Source organism: Rhinopithecus bieti, unplaced genomic scaffold (assembly GCF_001698545.2).
Source record: "Rhinopithecus bieti isolate Rb0 unplaced genomic scaffold, ASM169854v2 scaffold_7414, whole genome shotgun sequence".
Taxonomy (NCBI): Eukaryota; Metazoa; Chordata; class Mammalia; order Primates; family Cercopithecidae; genus Rhinopithecus; species Rhinopithecus bieti.
Genome location: NW_016806087.1, coordinates 512,539 through 532,876, shown reverse-complemented (window position 1 = coordinate 532,876; position 20,338 = coordinate 512,539). Strand labels below are relative to the sequence as shown.

Genomic DNA, 20,338 nt, shown 5'->3' with positions numbered 1-20,338 from the left:
AAAACTACCGAGTCAAAGGTCAACTTTATTGTAAGTGGCATTAGTCATGAAATGGCTTTGGATTTTAGTTAACATGCCATATTTCCTAATAAGAATGCACTTAACAACAGCTTCGTTCATAGATATGCAAGGAACAATCACAATTGCCACCGAACTGAAATAATTTATGTAACTACTTTCATTTGATGAAAATCACTAGGACATAGAGATCCAACATCCACTCTTCCATCATTTTGTTCCAATCCTTATCTCTTTCACAGATCCTTCTGGCGTTACCTGAGATGATGACCTTCCTCAGCTTTTAGTGTCAGTTCCCCAAAAGCCTGTGCAGACCGTTAGCTCCTAACCAATCTCCATTAGGAGACACTCACCTTAACCAATATCTTGCTTGCCCATTAATGATGCCAGAACATAACAGTTTAAACGACCCCTTATACTTGTCAAAAAATTGATCCTTGCATTCACCAAGGACATTTCAAAACCTTTAAGGATATGGTAATTTTCTACTCTCAATTTAAAAAAAAAAAAAGTATCTGGTAGTTTTTCATCTGCACTATAAACATAGCAACCATTCGGACAGAAAAAAAATAATGATTTCATCCTCATAAGGACCAATTCCTCATTCATTCTCCCAAGTCTTCTGCTCATAGCAATTACTATTCTTAGAATCCCTTTCCTGCTTGGTGCCCCTTAGGAAATGCCTACTTATTCTACCAGGTTCAGGGTTCAACAAGTTCTTTTCTATCTGTGACAGTCCTTGCTCATCTTCCTCCATTTCTTCATGCAGTAAATACTGATTAAGCACTTACTCTGTGCCGTATTGTGCCAGGAATTCAGAGTATAAGAGAGAGAAAAATAACGACCGATGCCCCCTGGGTTCTCGTAGTCCAGTATTATGTCTTTTGACTATTTTAGTTTTAACCACAAAATTATACACACTCTTTCATTTAATACTACATCATAACCATTTACTACATGTCATGACTGGGGAGATACAGAGGAAAGAGACATAACCCCAGGCCTCAAAAAGTGCACTCCAAATCAAGTACAGGGGATAGACAAACAAGTCAATGAAGAATTGCCATGTAGCAAGATGGGTTTGTAAAAGATCTTTCAGGGGTGAGGATGAGGTTGGGGAAACCAGCAAGTTCATTCAAAGAAGCCATGGCATGTAAAGAGAAGCACTGTCTTGGGGATCCAGAAACCTCGCTCGACCTGCTTCACGGAGCCAGGTACGACACCGAGCACACCATGGAACTTAACTTCCCCGCCACCCCCACTTGGTTTTCACAGCTAAAATGCCCTAACTAAGCCTGTTGATTTGTCTCACAGGGTCAGGATGAACATCAAATGATAGGAAAAAGAAACTGTGATTTACTAAGGACCCATTCTCAATTCTTACACTAGACTGGCTACAGAGAAGGAAATACAAGGAAAGTGAAAAAGACCTTACATAACATACACAAATAAATGTAACATACACAGGGACTCTGACTTAGATATCTGTAAAAATGAGCTTTATGTTGAAATCACAACATGAGACTAAGATAAAGAAAGGTGACTTTGTATGGTAAAGATGGTGTCTGGACAGACTAATTTCTATCCATATCTCTTCGTGCTAAACAAATAGTATAAAACCAAATACATTTTTTCCCAAATGGTTTTCCTCCTATAATCATGTGGGTTCATTTTTCTGTTCCAAAATTCTAGAAATCATGCCCATTTCTGTCTTTGACAGGTGACAGAAAAAGAATTCGTGTGGGCCAAATATTACATGTTACCTTCAGTGGCTTTCCCCTTGAGCTCAACTCCAGTAAATTTATCTCAGAAGCTCCTCATTACAGCTTGCTTCATCTCACCCATACAAATATCTCCTTCTACTATCCTACGTGAAACAACTCTTTCACTTTAATGAGGCAGATCTATTTATGGTCTTATTTATTTATTTATTTGAAGATGGAGTCTCGCTCTGTCACCCAGGCTGCAGTGCAGTGGCATGATCTCAGCTCACTGCAACCTCTGCCTCCCAGGTTCAAGTAATTCTCCTGCCTCAGCCTCCTGATTAGCTGGGATTACAGGCGCCCACCACCACACCTGGCTAATTTTTGTATTTTTAGTAGAGATAGGATTTCACCTTCTTGGCCAGGCTGGTCTCGAACTCCTGACCTCGAGTGATCCACCTGCCTTGGCCTCCCAAAGGGCTGGGATTATAGGCATGAGTCACTATGCCCGGCCTATTTATGATTTTTTTTATTATACTTTAAGTTCTGGGATACCAACTTGGAAAGACTGCAAAAAGGAAGTGTAATATCACTCTTTCCATTCATCACTGCTTATAAAATGGAATCAGAGTTTCAAAATCCAGATTACTTAGATGATACTTAAGACTAAACTTTGGAGTTTGTGTTTGTAGGAAAAATAAATATGATTAAATGTGACTCAAACCAGATTTGTAAAGCAAGATTCATTGATGTTGCAAGGCAAACATCACAAGGGCAATCATGCTCAGTAAAAGCACTGCTTCCTCGTGGGAGATTATAAAAGTGGGCCAGTCTCTCATACTGGCTGTCATGCCCAAGACTGCTACCTGTTTTTATCATGTGGGGTTATGTTGTATATACTTTGAAAAGCTTCCTTAAATCCTCTGGAGAAAAATAAAGGAAGAGTATAAATTCATTGAGTTCACAAACTCCAAGGTATTCCCTTCTTGAAAGTCAGGCAGCAGCAATGCCTGAGCATATAATGGCATCCCTGTGTTTTCTGCTCCTGTGTTTCTCTTGCATCTAACTAGTGTCACTGGATCAGATTCTAGAGTAAGCTGCTTCTACACAAACCAGGTTCAGCATCAACCCTAGATGACTAAGATTGCCCTTATTGGGGGAAAAAACGGGGAGAGAGGATTGTCAACTCACCAACATATCTAAGTCAACTTACCAACAAATCAGCATTAAATTGCCCTTGCTAATGGCCTATATCTGAATCTACTCTTAGCATCAAGAAACATTTTTTCCATATTCATTCACTTATTCAACAAATATTAATTTAGACCTACTTTGCATGATACATGGTATTTACCCTGAAGGATCATCTTATGGTCTAGATACTGAAGTCCAACTCTATCCATTCCTTCTTCATAGGAAGGCTGTGTCCCTATCTTACTCCCCCAGTGTCGGAGGCTGTGCATTGATAACCTAACAGGCCAGCCCCTCTATGTTTGGGAATCTCAGTCGCTTTGGAAGGGCCTAGTTTGCCTAGACCGAGGTGTACTCTCTGTTTCTGAATGCTGGCTGCCTCTCAGGCCACTGCTGGCATACACTGTTTTGTCACCCAGATGCCTTTTGCTCACCTCCCACAATTCTCTCTCCTTTTTCTAGAACAGGGCCTGCTACACATGGCAAAGCTCATGTTACTTGCACAGCTGCTCACTTCTTACAGTTTTACTTGGTAAAAACTCGCTCTTCAGCCCCATGTCAGACATTTTCATACAGTTGTAAAAAGAAATGGATAGAGGGGAAGGTAAGCACCAGCTGATTTCCTGAGGACAGCGGCAGGGAATCATGGGTAATATTACTTCAGGGATTTTATTTAATTGTCTTTTTGCTTAAAATGACCTGTCCCTTACTTTACCCGGTTTCTTGATTTTCTTGATTCAGTATGTGTATTCACTGATGATAGCCGTTTCTAATGTAATTGCAGCAGCTGGAATGTCCTTTTCTGAGTCAGACAGACTGTAACTGACCATCCTCCATTCCCAGCATTTTCTTTCTCATGTTCAATGCTGCTCATCCAACCATCAGCCAACGTGCCAGGAAATGTTTTCAGTGGCAAAGCTAGGAAACAAAAGACGTCTGGGCTCCAGAACAGAGTACAGCCTCGGGATCCCAAGCAGAGATTATGAATTTTAATTCTCTTATTGCAGCACAGATGCATCCAGGCAAGAACATTAGAAGAGACTAATCAAGGAAGAAATCAGCAGGGGGCATCCATGCAGTAGATCACTGACAGCACTCTAAACTTAATACAGCCAAGGCTAATAGCCTCCTCAAATCGTCTTCTCTCATTAAAGATGTCCTGAAAACAAGCTACCCAAGAATATTGCTGTAGTTATCACAGTTACCAAATTGGCAGTCAATATTCTCTAAGTGCACTGGGCCAGGAGCTGAGGATTTCCTGTGTAGCCTTTACTCTTCCAGACTGAGTGTAGCTGTAAGAGGAGTAAGAGCGGAGGTATCAGAAATAAATAATGCATGAGAACTACAGGTGGGGAAAGCTTTATTCAGGACTTCCACGCTGATGCATGCCTAAACCCTGCATTTGCTACAAGGTGACTAGATTTGCTACCCTGTGTGCCCCAAATGGTAATGAGAATGATAGGGTTGAAGAAGAAACTGTACCTTTGATCCTGTCCTTAGCCTCTCTCCAGCTGTTCTTGCCCACTATGTGTCTCAGCCCCTCCCAGGCCTCTCCCCTCCAGACTCTTGAAACTTGGCTAGCTAATAAAATCACAGCATTTCAAAGGCCACAAAAGTAAACAGAAGTAGTATGCATGGTTAAATATGTCCTATTTGGTTAATGGCCCAAATTTCAAACCTCCTATCACTGCCTCTCCTAATTCTCACCTATTATCTGATCTCTAGATTAGTGATGTTATTACAAACCATTTTAAGTGATCTCCTAGATTCCAGTTATCCTAGAAAAAGTTTTCAGGGGAACATCACACACCGGGGTCTATTGTGGGGAGGGGGGAGGGGCGAGGGATGGCATTGGAGGTTATACCTGATGTAAATGACGAGTTGATGGGTGCTGACGAGTTGATGGGTGCAGCACACCAACAGGGCACATGTATACATATATAACAAACCTGCACGTTGTGCACACGTACCCTAGAACTTAAAGTATAATAAAAATAAATAAATAAATAAATAGATAATAAATAAATAAATAAAATAAATCAAAACTAGAAAAGGGATAGTAACTTTAAAAGATTTCCTAAATTAATCAAATCCTCAGGAAATGCATGATACCATACACCTCAGAAAGGTTTTTCTTAAGAATTTCTTGACTCAAATTTAGCTGAGCCCTGAAACAGAATTTAGGACCTAAATACTCATTGAAAGTGTTAAAATGTTTCTTTAACGAATGGTGGATCAAGATCACTTTTTTTCATAATGCAGTCTATAATTTGATTGAAATGAGGACTCTCCTTCATTTAAATTCCTTTCCAACATGAAATTCCATGTTGCTTCCTAGGCAATGCAGGGGTCTGTCTAGCATTTATTCATGCACCAGAACCCTCACTTCTGTAATTACCTTCTATCAAACTCAGAGTAGTGGGCATCATTTCGGTCTTGCACATTCCCTCTCCTGCTGCCATTTCTCAACCAGTGCTACTCTATCAGCTTTAAATGACCTGAAAAAACCTCCTTGGCACAAACTGCCATTCAGCCAGTGCATACACTAAAATGGAATCATTTTTCAACATAACATCAACCCAGGAGGTTCGCTGGCTATGCAAGATGGTTCTGATGCCTGGGGCATGACCTTATAAATCTCTTCGGCAGTCTCTGTAGGACGGCACTGCCAGGAATCACAGCTGTAACCACTTCCAGAGATGAATATGTTGTTGATGGCAGATCATCGTGTCTCAAACATGGAACAGGTTAGAAGATATTACCATTTCACAACCCTGTTTATACCCCTACACACTGCCAGTGGTTGGTGCCAAGCTTCAGCTAACCATCTGCCAAATGCCACCCACTTTGGCCAAACGGCCTGAAAAAGAATTAAGTCCTATACCCAGTTCTACACCAACATCCAAGTCCCCGACATCACCTCACACGAGAAGCTCTGACACTCACCTGGATTTGGTGACCAAATACTTTGTCCACTGCCCTTTGTTATTAAACTTCACTGATCTTACTGAGGAAAAGGCTTTCCCCTGCCCCTCAGAACTCACAATGTAACACAGAAAATCTACCAATGAGGGGCCACTTTCCACGGCCCTGCACTGTGATTCCACTTGAAATATAGCATCATTCAGTCAGTTAACTCTTGCCTACTGAATAGCTACATCACAAATGTGCCAACTCTTAGCCTTAATCCTTGGACAATCATATAAACATGCTCTGGAAACAGAAAAAAAAAAATACCTAGTTATTTCACACAAAGGTTACACAATAAAGAAACAGGCTCGTACAAAGACTAGTATCCAAAGAGCCTAAGAGAAAGATGTGGTTTTCAAAGCACAGAGCTAGAAGAGAGGAACTGCCTCCCTGCTGTTCTGAGTAAGTTTCCCCAACTCATCCACAGTCCTCTTAGCATACCAGTAAGAATCCATTTCACAGAAGCAACCTTGCTCTTGGCTTCCCTCTCATTTCCTCTGATCATTTTAGTGCCACTGTGGGAAGCATTTGTAATGCACTTACAGACACATGCCCCCACCTCTCAATGAATAAGTATTTCCTCAGTAAATCCCACTGAGAGCACACTCCAGAAAAAAGCAGTGCTTGCAAAACATCTCAGGTTCATTTTTCAGAATTCAGAATGAAATGACTAACCCCTGGTATACAATAAAAATGATTAAATGCAAACACTACTGAGCCTGTATAATAAATATTTCATATATTAATATGTTTTCAAAAGTCTTATTTCATTTTTACTGCTTTTCTATATGGCGTTATTCTATTTTAGTACATGGAATGAAATAATCTTTCATGAAAAAAGTAGGCATTTCTGGCCAATTTTAAATAAGCAAATAGATAATTATGCTATTAATTTGCTATGTAAATTGTTTAAACTGCTAACTCTTTCTTCTTTCCACTATTATAGCAGTTCACTTCTTCCCAAGGAAACTGGAAAATTCCCTTTCAAGGTAAACTGTTCCTTCCCTCACGCCCCAGATGTACAACCCAGGTGCTCTGTCCTATGATTCTTTTGTAAAACCAGCCAGAATCCTGATAAAAGCCCTTCTGAATAATGCCTGCTTAAGGTGCATCAAATATCAAAAGCCACCAAAATTCCTTTTCCTACTCTAGAAAGGAAAAACACACTGGTTAGGGATCACCTCCATATAAGTAAGAAATAATAGGGTGCTTGGTGACAGTTCAGCTGCCTTCTCCTTCTGCGGGCTTATGTATGCTTCAAAAGGTCCTCTTCTCATTTTCACTTGCTGTTTATGGAAAAGGGAAAGAAGAAAACTACCACATTCCAGGAACTTCTCAGTAGGTATGCTATAAATAGTTTTTAAGTTATTTCATAACATCCTGGCACAATAGGGCAAAAAGAAACCCTTCTGAACTATTAATGACTCTTTGGGATACACCTTTACCACAGGTGCTGTTGCAATAGCAAAAAAGGGCACCCAGGCCATCAGACACATATTTAGAAGCTTCTATAAGAGGGAAATATTGAGGAAAAGAACAAAAAGAGGCAATGAAAGCTATACCCATGAGATCCTGCCAGTGTGCTAAAGTTCCTGATGTCATTTTCACATAGAGGAAAGGAAAATTGCTGCCTGTAGATTTCACATTTTTAAAACCAACTTCTTTTTTCATTTTCAGGGCTGCCTGCCGCCTTTTTCCTTTTCATATATGTAAGAAAGATGTCAACACTTACAGACTTAATTAGAAAGTCGTAGAAAAACCTGTCAGCTAGATTTGCAGAATCCTGACACAGAAGTTCTCAGGCACACATCACCTGGGCAGTGATACTGGTGGCTCTGCAACTGACTTTCTCACCTGGCCTTTGCCGGAAGCCAGAAGCCGATATGATAGGGGAAGGAGGGAGATTCCGGAGATTCCTCCAGGCACTTCCTTTTCAGTCTATCCTCCAAGGAATTTCCTGACACTAGATAATGATGCTAATACTCAAGAGAAGAAGTCACTAAACAGATACCACCTTCTTAATTTGCAGAGAAATGATCTGGAACAATAGTGAGTGGCAGAAACTCACACTTCTAGAAAGAGGGGCCATTTCTTTTTTTAGGAGCCAAGCACTTGCCACACATACCCCACACCTATTGTCAGCCCTCTGAGGGCCCTGATGGTGAACTCCAGTGGCATCCTTTCACAAAGAGGTCAACCTTCTTTCCACTAGCCATGTGGAAGCTGATTTGCTGCATCACAACACTGTAAAGCTATCAGCATATTATTAATCAGTTACATTTATGCCATAGGCAAAATCTGTCCATTTGTGAATAAGTCAACTCACCATGGAAGATCATGGCTTCTTAGTCAATGGAAACCTTAAGTCCCACTATATAAAAGAATGAAAACCTTGCTATAAAATTCAAAAACACTGATCTTAAAAACTGTGAGCAAAAAATAAATAAAGGTCCAATAAACATACTGGTTGAATTGACCTCTTTCTTTGAAGCTCTGAGACAAGATTTACTGGGGGGTGGAGGGGGGTATTTAGGGAGGTGTCTGATTCATTAAAATTAAAAATATATATATCCAAAACAACTGGTCCATTCAATGAAAATCTAAGCACAGAAATACACAGCAACTAAAATCTGACACACTTCTTCAGCAATCTGGATGCCATAAACACAATGTTTTGAATTTACACCAGATAATGCAGACAATTCAATTACTTGAATTCAGGCTATCACGTATTTAGTCCTCAGAATTCCAAAATCACTGTCATAATTATTACTACTTACTAACACCACCAACCCATCCTGGGCATCTCAGGGAGCTAGCTATTAGAGGTACCGGCCTTAGTAGTTACCATGTACTACTTTGCACCTAAAGTCCTCTTCAAAGCACCAAGACTTATAGCGACCTAAGAGTTTTAAATGTGATATTTTCCAGAAGTTCTCCTCTACAATCCAGCAACCCAGAAACATTATCACTTTTTCAAACATACATCTCCAAGTTCTGATGCTGTTTAGACAAAGTGTTTTATCTGTCATTGTCAGTCAGTCCCTACATAATCATAGAGGAAATGACTGATAAAAGATATGAATCAAATTGTCAACTCTGAATAGAGTTCTCTGCTTGAGATGGACAAGGAAATAAACTAATTCCAAGAAGCCACTCCTAGACCAAGAAGGTCAGTAAGTCCATAACACTGGCCTTAAATATTCCTACAAAATGAATAAAAATGCCATGACTTGGAAATCTGATTTTTTAAAAATTTTATTTAAGTTACAGTATACATGTGCAGGACATGCAGGACGTGCAGGTTTGTTACATAGGTAAACGTGTGCCATGGTGGTTTGCCACATCTATCAACCCATCACCTAGGTATTAAGCCCAGCATGCATTAGCTACTTACCTTGATGCTCTCTCTCCCCTGCCACCCCCACCACAGACCCCAGTGTGTATTGCCCCCCTCCTTGTGTCCATGTGTCCTCATTGTTCAGCTCCCACTTACAAGTGAGAATATGTGGTGTCTGGTTTTCTGTTCCTGCATTAGTTTGCTGAGGGTAATGGTTTCCAGCTCCATCCATGTCCCTGCAACGGACATGATTTCGTTCCATTTTATGGTTGCACGGTATTCCATGGTGTATCTGTACCACATTTTCTTTACCCAGTCTATCGTTGATGGGCATTTGGGTTGATCCCATGTCTTTGCTATTGTAAACAGTGCTGCAATAAACATAAGTGTGCATGTATCTTTATAGTAGAATGATTTATATTCCTTTGGGTGTATACCCAGTAATGGGATTGCTGGGTCAAATGGTATTTCTGGTTCCAAATCTTTAAGGAATTGCCACATTCTCTTCCACAATGGTTGAACTAATTTACGTTCTCACCAACAGTGTAAAAGCATCCCTATTTCTCCACAGCCTCGCCAGCATCTGCAGTTTTTTTACCTTTTAACAATCGCCATTCCAACTGGCATGAGATGGTATCTCACTGTGGTTTTGATTTGAATTTCTCTAATGATCAGTGATGTTGAGCTTTTTTCATGTGTTTGTTAGCTGCATATATGTCTTCTTTTGAGAAGTGTCTGTTCATGTCCTTTGCCCACTTTTTGATGGAGTTGTTTTTTTCTTGTAAATTTGTTTAAGTTCCTCATAGATTGTGAATATTAGACCTTTGTCAGATGTTTCTCCCATTCTGTAAGCTGTCTGTTCGTTCTGATGATAGTTTCTTTTGCTGTGCAGAAGTTCTTTAATTAGATCCCATTTGTCAACTTTTGCTTTTGTTACAATTGCTTTTGATGTTTCTGTTATGAAATCTTTGCCTGTGTCTATGTCCTGAATGGTACTGCCTAGATTTTCCTCTAGGGTTTTTATAGTTTTGGATTTTATATTTAAGTCTTTAATCCATCTTGAGTTAATTTTTGTATACAGTGTAAAGAAGGCATCCAGTTTCAATTTTCTGCATATGGCTAGCCAGTGGAAAACTGATTTTAAAGGCCTATGTCTGGTATAATTTTGGCTTTTCTCCACATGGAATCCTCCAGCCTAGAATGTTGTAACAGGTACAGCTGGTAGGCAGCTAATGGGACCTAATATATGCCACAGATGTTGACTCCCCTTTCTATCAAAGCTGCCAGCCAGTAACCAGGGGGCATGAGCCCTGACTCTGGTCTTCTCCAGCTGGGGATAGCCTGGTCCACTCATTGCCCTGCACTGTACACCTGCTCTCATTTCTATGTGTGCCATGACATGGAAAAGCTGGAATGGTGTTCTAAGCCCCCTTGATTTCTCCCAACTTGGCTATCATATTGGGTTTAGAAGATTATCTGCTCTATTTTAAAAGCAAGGGAAAGTGATGCCAATATGGGTTTGCACACTATCCTAGGTTCAGCTTCTTTTTATAAGCAATATCATATATGTCATTGATGGGCCGTGGTGGAATAGAAAGACACTCAGCCAGGAACAAAAATCCTTCCCTATGACAGCCACAGTACCTTCATGGCCCCTGAGATGATGTCTGCACAAATGATATATCCAGGGCTCTCATGTCCCATTGTAAGCCAGAATTAATCATATAGAGTTATTTATTTATTTATTTATCACCTATGTGAAAGGCAGGTACGAGTGGCCTACAACACTAAAAGTAGGCAAAACTAATCTCTTTTCCCTCATCCTACTTAAATCTAACTAAATAATCACATCATTCTCCTCTTTTCCGGAGACTGAGAGAGGGCTGTGGAAGGCAGAGGAGTCTATAGGTCCCTGTCAAGACCAAAACTGAAAGGTCTGGACCAATAGGAAATAGGAGAAAATGTGTATCCTTTGTTAAGTTGAAAATTATGCTGCAACTCAAAATGTGCCTGTGCTGCAATAATAAATGTTTTTAACTCAGGCATTTGTTTTACTGAGACATATGTCTCAAATATGCCTAATTCCCTCCATCTGTCTCTTTAAATAACACTGTAGTGCAAGCTATCCTTTGCCATCTCTCACCTGGGCCTGCACCAGCCTCCCACTGGCTCTCTACTTCCATTCTTCCTGGCTACAATTCTCCCTTCAGGAGTCAGCATGAGCTTTCTCACATATAAATCAGGTTATGTCCTCCCTCTCCCTAAAACTCTGAAAAAAAAAAAAAAAAAGCCTTCCCATTTTCTTTGAGTAAAACCAAACATTTTACTCAGCCTGCAACATGTTCTATCTACATTTCCAACTTCATTTCATGCTATGTGTCCCTTTGTCTACAAAGCTCCCAACACATCAGGCTCTGACAGCCCACCAAACATTCTTTCCCACTTCAGGGTCTTTATACTTACTGATCTCTCTTATCTTCTCCCAAAGTTTCAAGTGAACAGTATCTTTCTATCCTAATCTTCAGCTTAAACATCATCTACTCAGGGAGGCCTTTTCTGATTGCCCTAGCCATAGTAGCTCCCACATTGCTATTTTCTCTGAAGCCACTGTCACTTACTTTACAGCACTTACCACCAGCTGTTTTCACTAACTAATGATATGTTCAGTCCTTTATGCCTTTATCTCACTCTTACGCAGTCTTGTTCACCCCAGTGCCCAGCACAGTGCCTGTCTCCTAGTGGAGGTCTCCATCAGTACTTGCTGATTGACTAACACATGAATAAACGAGAAACCACAATATGGTTAGATCCATCTATGCATCTTTTTGTCACTGAGCCTCTACTCAAAGATTAAGACATTAAGGTTTTCTTAGTTCTCTAATTATTCTATGTGTACTCCTCAATATTTGCCTCTAAATAATGCCTCTAAATGGTTTTATAAACTTTTATAAAAACCAGAGTTTCACAATTCATCATCAATTGTGCTAATAGCAATTGCCATATAACCCACAATGTAAGTTCTTTGAATAATCCCCCCAAAAGAGTTACATGGTCAAATGAATCTGCAAAACACTACACATTTTTTCTTTTTCTTGTTTTGACTTGGAAATCCACAGTGTGTTTTAGCATATTAAAGACACCAAAAGAATTCCAGTAAGGAAACCTGACTTTGTTTTAACCCAAGATTTTCCATGCTTGTGACAAAAGAGTCAATTTTTCTAATAATGCCAATTAACATCCCTACAAACTAGTATACCTCAAAATAGACTTTGGAAACAATTTTCTAGATAAATGTATAGAGGAAAATGTCAAATGCAGTTTTCTTAAGAGATGTCCTTTTGGTTCACAGTAAAGAAGCTGGTGATATAATTTGAAACACTAACAATGATAATTAAAAATCAATTATCTATAGACCAGGGGTTGATTACATAATTTCAGAATTATCTACACTATTTGCTTCTTCTGGCTGTCTTCTAAATAGTTAAATGATCACCATTAGTGATGTTACTAACTATGGATTCAACAAATAGCTAAGTCTGAAACAGTGAAACAGCAACATTTCACCATGGACACAAATAGGGACACAAATATAATTCATTTGTCATAGTAGAGAGGCACAGATTCAGGCATCTTTAATCTCCTATAAACACAGGAAATGGCAAAAAAAAAAAAAAAAAAAAAAAAAAACCTGTTCTCTTTCCCACCCCACAACTATAAATGACAGATATTCATAGGGTCCCTCCCATCAAAACCAGAAAAAAAAAAAGCAGACTGAAAAAAACAGAGATTCCATGTAAGCCTGAGCAAAAAAGTTACACCTCTATCATTTACATGGATTATATAGTTAATAATTAACTATAATGGCTTAAATCTAAGACTGATCTTTGAGTGATTACAGACACAGAGATTGAGGACTCACTACAATTGAAATGTCAGCACTGATGCAAGAATAAGAGAAGAGAATTATAGAAGGATGTGGCCAGAATAGGGCAGAGCAGAGAAGCAGACTGTAGAATGACTCAGAACCAGACAATAACAGGAAATGAGGGTCTGGCTTGAACCAGGACAATCACCATCTCGACCCCTCTGGGATAAGATTTGACCCATAGCCTAGTACCAGAGACAAGTTCCTCAATTTGATCTGCAGTTGAAATATAAAATATTAAGTATTAAAATAGAAAGCGTCTGACAAAGATATACTTCACTGCCAGCATGTTCTTATAAGACTAGAATGTCCTGGTGGGCTTTAACTACACCCCCTTCAAAAATAATAAAACCATTAAATTAAGCTTCATTAATTGAAAATTCATGACAATTCAGACAACAGAGATGAGGTTTACATACTCTGTAAAAAGTAGATGGAAAGCAGATGAATAGTGGAAAGAAGATGGTAGGGATGACAACTGAGATCTTTTCAAGATCTGGTCCATGCCTACGTCTCTGCCCCACCTCTCACAATTTCCCATGCCACCTCTACCACTGTTGCACCCTGTGCTCCAAGCATACTAAACTACATAGACTCCTAAGTGTGCCACCCTCTCTCATGCTGCTCCCTTTAGTTATAATGTCCTTCTACCACCCACGTCAACCCCTTTGCCCAACTAAACCCTACTCATCTTCAAGACTTGGCTCAGGTGTCTTTCATGAGCTCTTCTTCAACCCAACCTGGGGTAACTGCATCCCCTAGTCCTCATACAATCCTATCAAAATACTTACACTATGTTGAATGATCTATTTTCTTGACAACCTATTTGCCAGGCCGATAGCCTCATGTCTGTCATATTGAACAGTAAACAAAAACTAATAAACATAGGCAGAATAAATAAATACATTTAAAAATCCATATTCAAAGAAGAGAGAGCAAAAAGAGTGGTAATCTGAATCTGAAGTCAGCTGATAATAAGAAATCCTGGGTCCTGTGTTGCCTACTGACTTATGTACCTGAATACTTTCATTTGGCATGCTAACTACAGCTTGGGCAGTTCTGCCTGTACCCTGGAACCTGGGTCAGCACTCCAGGTCCCTATCTCATCCTAGTGCTACTTAGGCCACCTCTGCTTACATTACTGAAACTCTTACTGCCATGTTAGTGAAACTATCAGCAACTAAAGGGTCATAAGGCTCTCTGTACACAGACCTTTAGAAATAATTATCACTTCTCCACTGCAGAGAGCAGATGTGATTTCTCCCTCCAACACAAGTCATTTGAACCATTAATGTAGACACTGAACACTGAATTACACATTTTCAAGGTTCACTGACTAGGAAAATGGTGTTAATTTTGGTGCTCTGGTCTTAGGATGTATAATTTAGGCACAATCAGATTTGTTTTTCCAACATGGCACAAGTATACATATGTAACAAACCTGCACGTTATGCACATGTACCCTAGAACTTAAAGTATAATAAAAAATAAATAAATAAATAAATAAATAAATAAATAAATAAAACATTGATTTAATTTTAATGATGATTGGGGCGGGGAAGGAGCAACAGGACCCCAGGACATGAAATGCAGTTGTCTATCGGTGTGTTGGAAAATACACCACTAAACTTGGTTCTGGAAATGTCATTTTCATGCCGAATTAAAGGTAAACATAATTATGTCTCACACATCAAAAGTACCTAATTAGACACACTCTTCGAGGCTAAAATATGCAGGCAGACATAACTAATTTTAAGTTACTTCATAATAACTTCATTATTTATGAAGTGTCAATCAAAAACATTAAACTAGTTTGTATTTATAAGAAGAGCTTAAAAACTGACAGTGATTTCCATTGTAATTCATTCACGGTTTTCTGCTTTGGGAAATACACAAGTGTCTGATTATTTTGATGCTAAAAGGAAAAAAAAAAAGAACAAAAGGAAATTTTAAGTAAGGAGTGGTGGGAAGTGAAGATAAAGCTTTGTGAGTCACGATGAATTTGCCACAAATAAAATTGCTGGGATTGTGACCAGGTAGAAAACTATTTATCACACAAATCTGAAGACCTCTGTCTACTCCATGCCTCTATAATGAATAATCACCATGGCATTAGTGCTCCTACTCAGCTGTGGGGAGTAAACTGTCAATCATCCCAAGAAATGAGTTCAGGGGTGAAGCTGATGCCAGGCTCTGTAAAGGAGCCTCTGAGAAGGACTGGATGGAAAAAGACCCCAAAGCTTCCCCAGAGGGCCTCTGCTATGATCTAAAACACCCTATGGCAGCTCTCTGTGGAAGACGAAAAACTCAAAGACAATAGGAAAGCAATTTAAAAGGCCTACAGTCCTGCTCGAAATAGGAGAAAAATTTCACACTCCCAAAAGTGGTTCACATTTATATGCACAGAATGTTGTATGCTGGGTGCTACAATGTCCCATTTCTTAAAATCAGGCAAACTGTGAAAAGAGGAAGAATTTGAAAAGGGTAAAGTGAGAAAATAAAGGAGAAAGAATTGGCTTAGAGCCAAAAAAGAAGAGCCCTGTAAACACTGGCTCTGGAAGGCTGAGTTTGCTGTAGATCTGATAGAAAAAGAATGTGGAATGACAGAGAATCAACCACACAACTCTAATATGCATTCCACAAAGAATGTGACTTCAACTTCAGATCATGACAGAGTTATTAGAACTGAGTCTTTCTGTCCTCCTGCCATAAACAACTAGAAAGTTAGTGGAACACTGGCCTGTTTTCAGACATGGGACAATAGGCACTGGAAGACAGTAATTGTTGAGAGAAGAGAAACTGTCAAGGTGAACCCATGTTTGCCCTGGTTTTCTGCCTGAGGATACTTTCCAGACTGTGGCACAGGAAAGTGAAGCCCAAATAGAGAAATATGTCCCTGAGCTGAGGAGATGCAAATTGAAGCTCTCAGCCACTGAAGCAACCAGAATGTGTAGGGCAGAGTACTGGAAATGAGACAATTCCACAGGAGGAAACAGGGCACTTAGAGGTTAGCTTGAAGGTCTCCCATGAGTCCTTGACAAAAGTCTGGGTTACAAAAGTGAAGAGTGAAACTCTCTCAGTCCCAGCAGAAAGTAACTACTGTAAGGCTGGGAGATGAACAAAGATACCAGATGTCATAACCATGCTGAGAGACATTGGAGCCCTGGTTCAGTCAGAGTGGAGAGATGTCAAATGCCTCAGCACTCAGTTAAAACCACAGAAAGGGCACCCCTTGGAGAAACACCACTCCCTAAAGTAAAGGTCATGTCTGTAGGACTAAGGATAAAACCTAAAATAGGGCCAACCTAAGGGGGAATAAAACTAAGTCCAACAGGATGAAGAAAACCCACCAGTAATCTGTTTTCCAGAAGAAAATTCAATTTCCTTTTAAAGAACACAACGTATCCCAGATTCCCTACAAGGAATTATCCCTGATGTTCAATTTACAATAAAAAATTAACAAGTCATACAAAAAGTAGAAATATGTGACTCATAATAAAGAAAAATAAGCAGCCAATACAGAGACCAAGAGATGACCCAGATGTAAAAATGAGTAGATGGGATTTTAACATAGTTATTATAAATATGTTCAAGGGCTTAAAGGAAAATAGGGACATATGAATGAACATATGGAGAAATCTCAGCAGAGATACGAAATATATAAAAGAAAGCCAATTCTAGTAGTAAAAAGTAATACGAAAAATTTAGCAAGTAGTCTTAGTAGCAGATTGAAGACTATAGCATAGAGGTTCAATGAGCTGGAAGACAAATCAATAGAAATTATCCAATTTGAAGAACATAGATAAAAGCATTAAAAAAAATTTTTTAAAAAGAGCCTCAGTGAAGAAAGCTTCAATAATACTAAGTGGTCTAATATGTGCAAATTGTTAGCTGACAGAAAAGAAAAGAGAGAATGGAATAGAAAAATATTCGAAGAAATAATAGCTGAATATTTTCCAATAGGATGAAAAACATCTACTTATAGATCCAAAAAAGCTCAGTGAACCATAAATACAGAAATACAAAAAAAAATTACAATTAGGCACATAATGTCAAACTACTAAATATCAAAGATACAGAAAAAATCATCAAAGCAGCCTGAGAAAGACACATACATTAACTACAGAGAAATAATGATTCAAATTACAGCTGGCTTCTCATCAGAAATAATGGACCCAAACAACAACAAAACATCTTTATATTGTTGGGGGTTGGGTGGGGGGGACTGTCAACCAAAATTCTATACCCAGTAAATATATCCTTCAAATGTGAGGTTGAAAAAAAAATTGCAGAAATAACAAAACCTAAGAAGATTTATATCCAACAGACCTGTACTACAAAAAGAAATTTCTTCAGGCTAAAGGCAAACGATATCAGCTGAACACTCAAAGGAAGCAAAGAAGAACACTGGAAATACTAAATATGTGGGTAAATACAAAAAGCAACCTTTTCCTCTTAACTTCACTAAAAGAAACTATTTAAAGGCAAAACAATATTATACTATAGGGTTTATAATGCATATAGAAGTAAAATATATGACATAACACAAAAGACAAGGGAGTAAAATGTAATTATATGATAAAAAGTTCTTAAACATGAAGTGTACAATATAAATTCTAAGACTGATAAATTCAGTATACATTCTGTAATTCTAGGAGCAATGGTTTTAAAAATATAAACTGTTAAAGTTATAAATATTAAATTAACATTAGATTAATCTAAGTATTAGATTGAATTAAAATGAACCAAAGAAAAGAGAAAAAAAAAGAAAAATAAGATGGAACAAATAGAAAACAAAGTTTTAAAAGTTGCATCTCAACTCAGCCATACCCTTAAGAACATTAAATAGAAGTGTACTTGGCCAGGTGTGGTGGCTCATGCCTGTAATCCCAGCACTTTGGGAGGCCAAGGTAGGTGGATCACTTAAGGTCAGGAGTTTGAGACCAGTCTGGCCAACATGGTGAAACCACGTCTCTATGAAAAATACAAAAAAATTAGCCAGGTGTGGTGGCATGCACCTGTAATCCCAGCTTCTTGGGAGGCTAAGGCAGGGGAATTGCTTGAACCCGGGAGGCGGAGGTTACAGTGAGATGAGATTGCGCCACTGCACTCCAGCCTGGGTGACAGAGTGAGACTCTATATAAAAAAAAAAAAAAGGAAAGGTACTCAAACTATATTCAAAAAGCAGACGCTGCCAGACTGGATAAAAAAGCAAAATCCAACATTTTACTGTCTAAAAGAGACTAATATAAAATGTAAAGCCATATATATGGGGTCAAAGTAAAAGGATGAAGAATATATGCCATGCAAATAATCTGCATAAGAAAGCCAGTGTGGTTATGTCAATAACAAAAATTAGTCTTTAAGACAAGGATTATTACTGTAGATAATGAAAGACAATTCATGATGATTAAAAGGTCAATGTGTTTTCAAAGAAAAGTTGTAAATACTTACCAGTTATAAATACTTATGTGCATAAGAACAGAACCTCAAAATAAAAGAGGTTGATAGAACTAAAGGCAGAAAGAGACAAAACTACAGTCACAGTTGAACATTCTAATACACTTCCCAGTAATAGACACAAGAGCAAACCAAACATTAGTAAGGATTTAGAAGATTTGGGCTGGGCATGGTGCCTCATGCCTGTAATCCCAGCACTTTGGGAGGCCAAGGCGGGTGGATCACTTAAGGTCAGAAGTTCAAGACCAGCCTGGCCAACATGGTGAAACCCCATGTCTACTAAAAATAGAAAAATTAGCCAGGCATGGTGATGCACACCTGTAATCCCAGCTACTCAGGAAGCTGAGGCAGGAGAATCACTTGAATCTGAGAGGCTGAGGTTGCAGTGAGCCAAGATCACATCATTGCACTCCAACCTGGGCAACAACAGCAAAACTCCATCTCAAAAAAAAGAAGAAAATTTGAACATTATCAATCAATGTGACTTGAAGAACATTTAGAAATCACTATATTCAGAAATGCAGAATTCCAATTCTGTCAAGTGCAAACGGAGTATCAATCAAGAAAGAGCAATAAAAGACATAATAAATTTCAAAATGTTGAAATATTATAGATTATAATATGTGAAAACAACAGAAATAAACTAGAAATCAATAAGGATATCTAGAAATGCCCAAGTATTTAAAATTAAACAACACACTTGTAAATAACCTATTTTCAAAGAAAAAAATCACAAGGAAATAGAAAATAATGTATGATAAAAATACAACATTTCAAAACTTATGTAGATAAAACAGTGCTTAGAAGGAAATGTAGAGCTTTAAATACTTAGAAAAGATAAAAGGTTTAAAATCAGTGATTTAAGTTCCCTTTTTAATGAGCTATGGAAAAAGACAAGAAAATTAGACCCAGAGTAAACAGAAGAAAATGATATAGGTAATACAAATCAACTTAAGTAGAAAACACACAAACTATAGACAAAACTAACAAAGCTACAGTTTGTCCATTTGAAAGATCAGTGAAATTGACAAACCCCTATAAATATGGATCAAAATAAGGAGAAAATTATACAAATTGGAAATGTCAGAAAGGAAAGATATGTCATTACAGATCCTATAGATATCTTAACTCATACCAGTAATTTTAATAATGTAAATGAAACAGATTTCCTTGAAAAGTACAAGTTACCAACATCAATTCAAGAAGAATCAGCATAACTTTAATGCCAAAAACCAACCAAAGAACGATTTTATGTTTAAAATTACGTATCAGAATTCGTCATAAAATAGACCAAAAGAATCAAAAGCAAATCTGATCAAAATAATAGCAAATCCAAAACCAGCAAATGTTAAAAAAGAAAATTTCATGACCAAGTGGAATTTATTCAAAAAATAAGTTTGTTTGAACAAAGTGAATCAGTGTAATACATTTTAGCAAAATAAAAAAGAAAACCCATATTATCAGCACAGTCACACAAAAAAAATTGACAAAATTAATACCCATTCATGATTTTTAAGAAAATCTCTCAAGAAACTGGAATAGAAGGGAATGACATTATGAAGAATATCTACAAAAAATGACAGGTAACATTGTGAAATATTGAATGCGTTTCCTTTAAGATCAGAAGATGAGTAGAGTACTTCTACTCAGTATAGTACTTGAGTTCTGAGTATTACATCAAGACAATAAAAATAAACAAACTATACATATTGGAAAGTAAGAAGTAAAACT

At 38.2% G+C, this 20,338-nt stretch overlaps 1 protein-coding gene across 2 annotated transcripts in view; it reads right to left on the bottom strand.

Annotated features, from left to right (window-relative positions):
• The window catches only part of CCDC85A (coiled-coil domain containing 85A), a 212,292-nt gene that overhangs the window by 81,891 nt on the left and 110,063 nt on the right, over window positions 1–20,338 (bottom strand). The window lies entirely within an intron of this gene.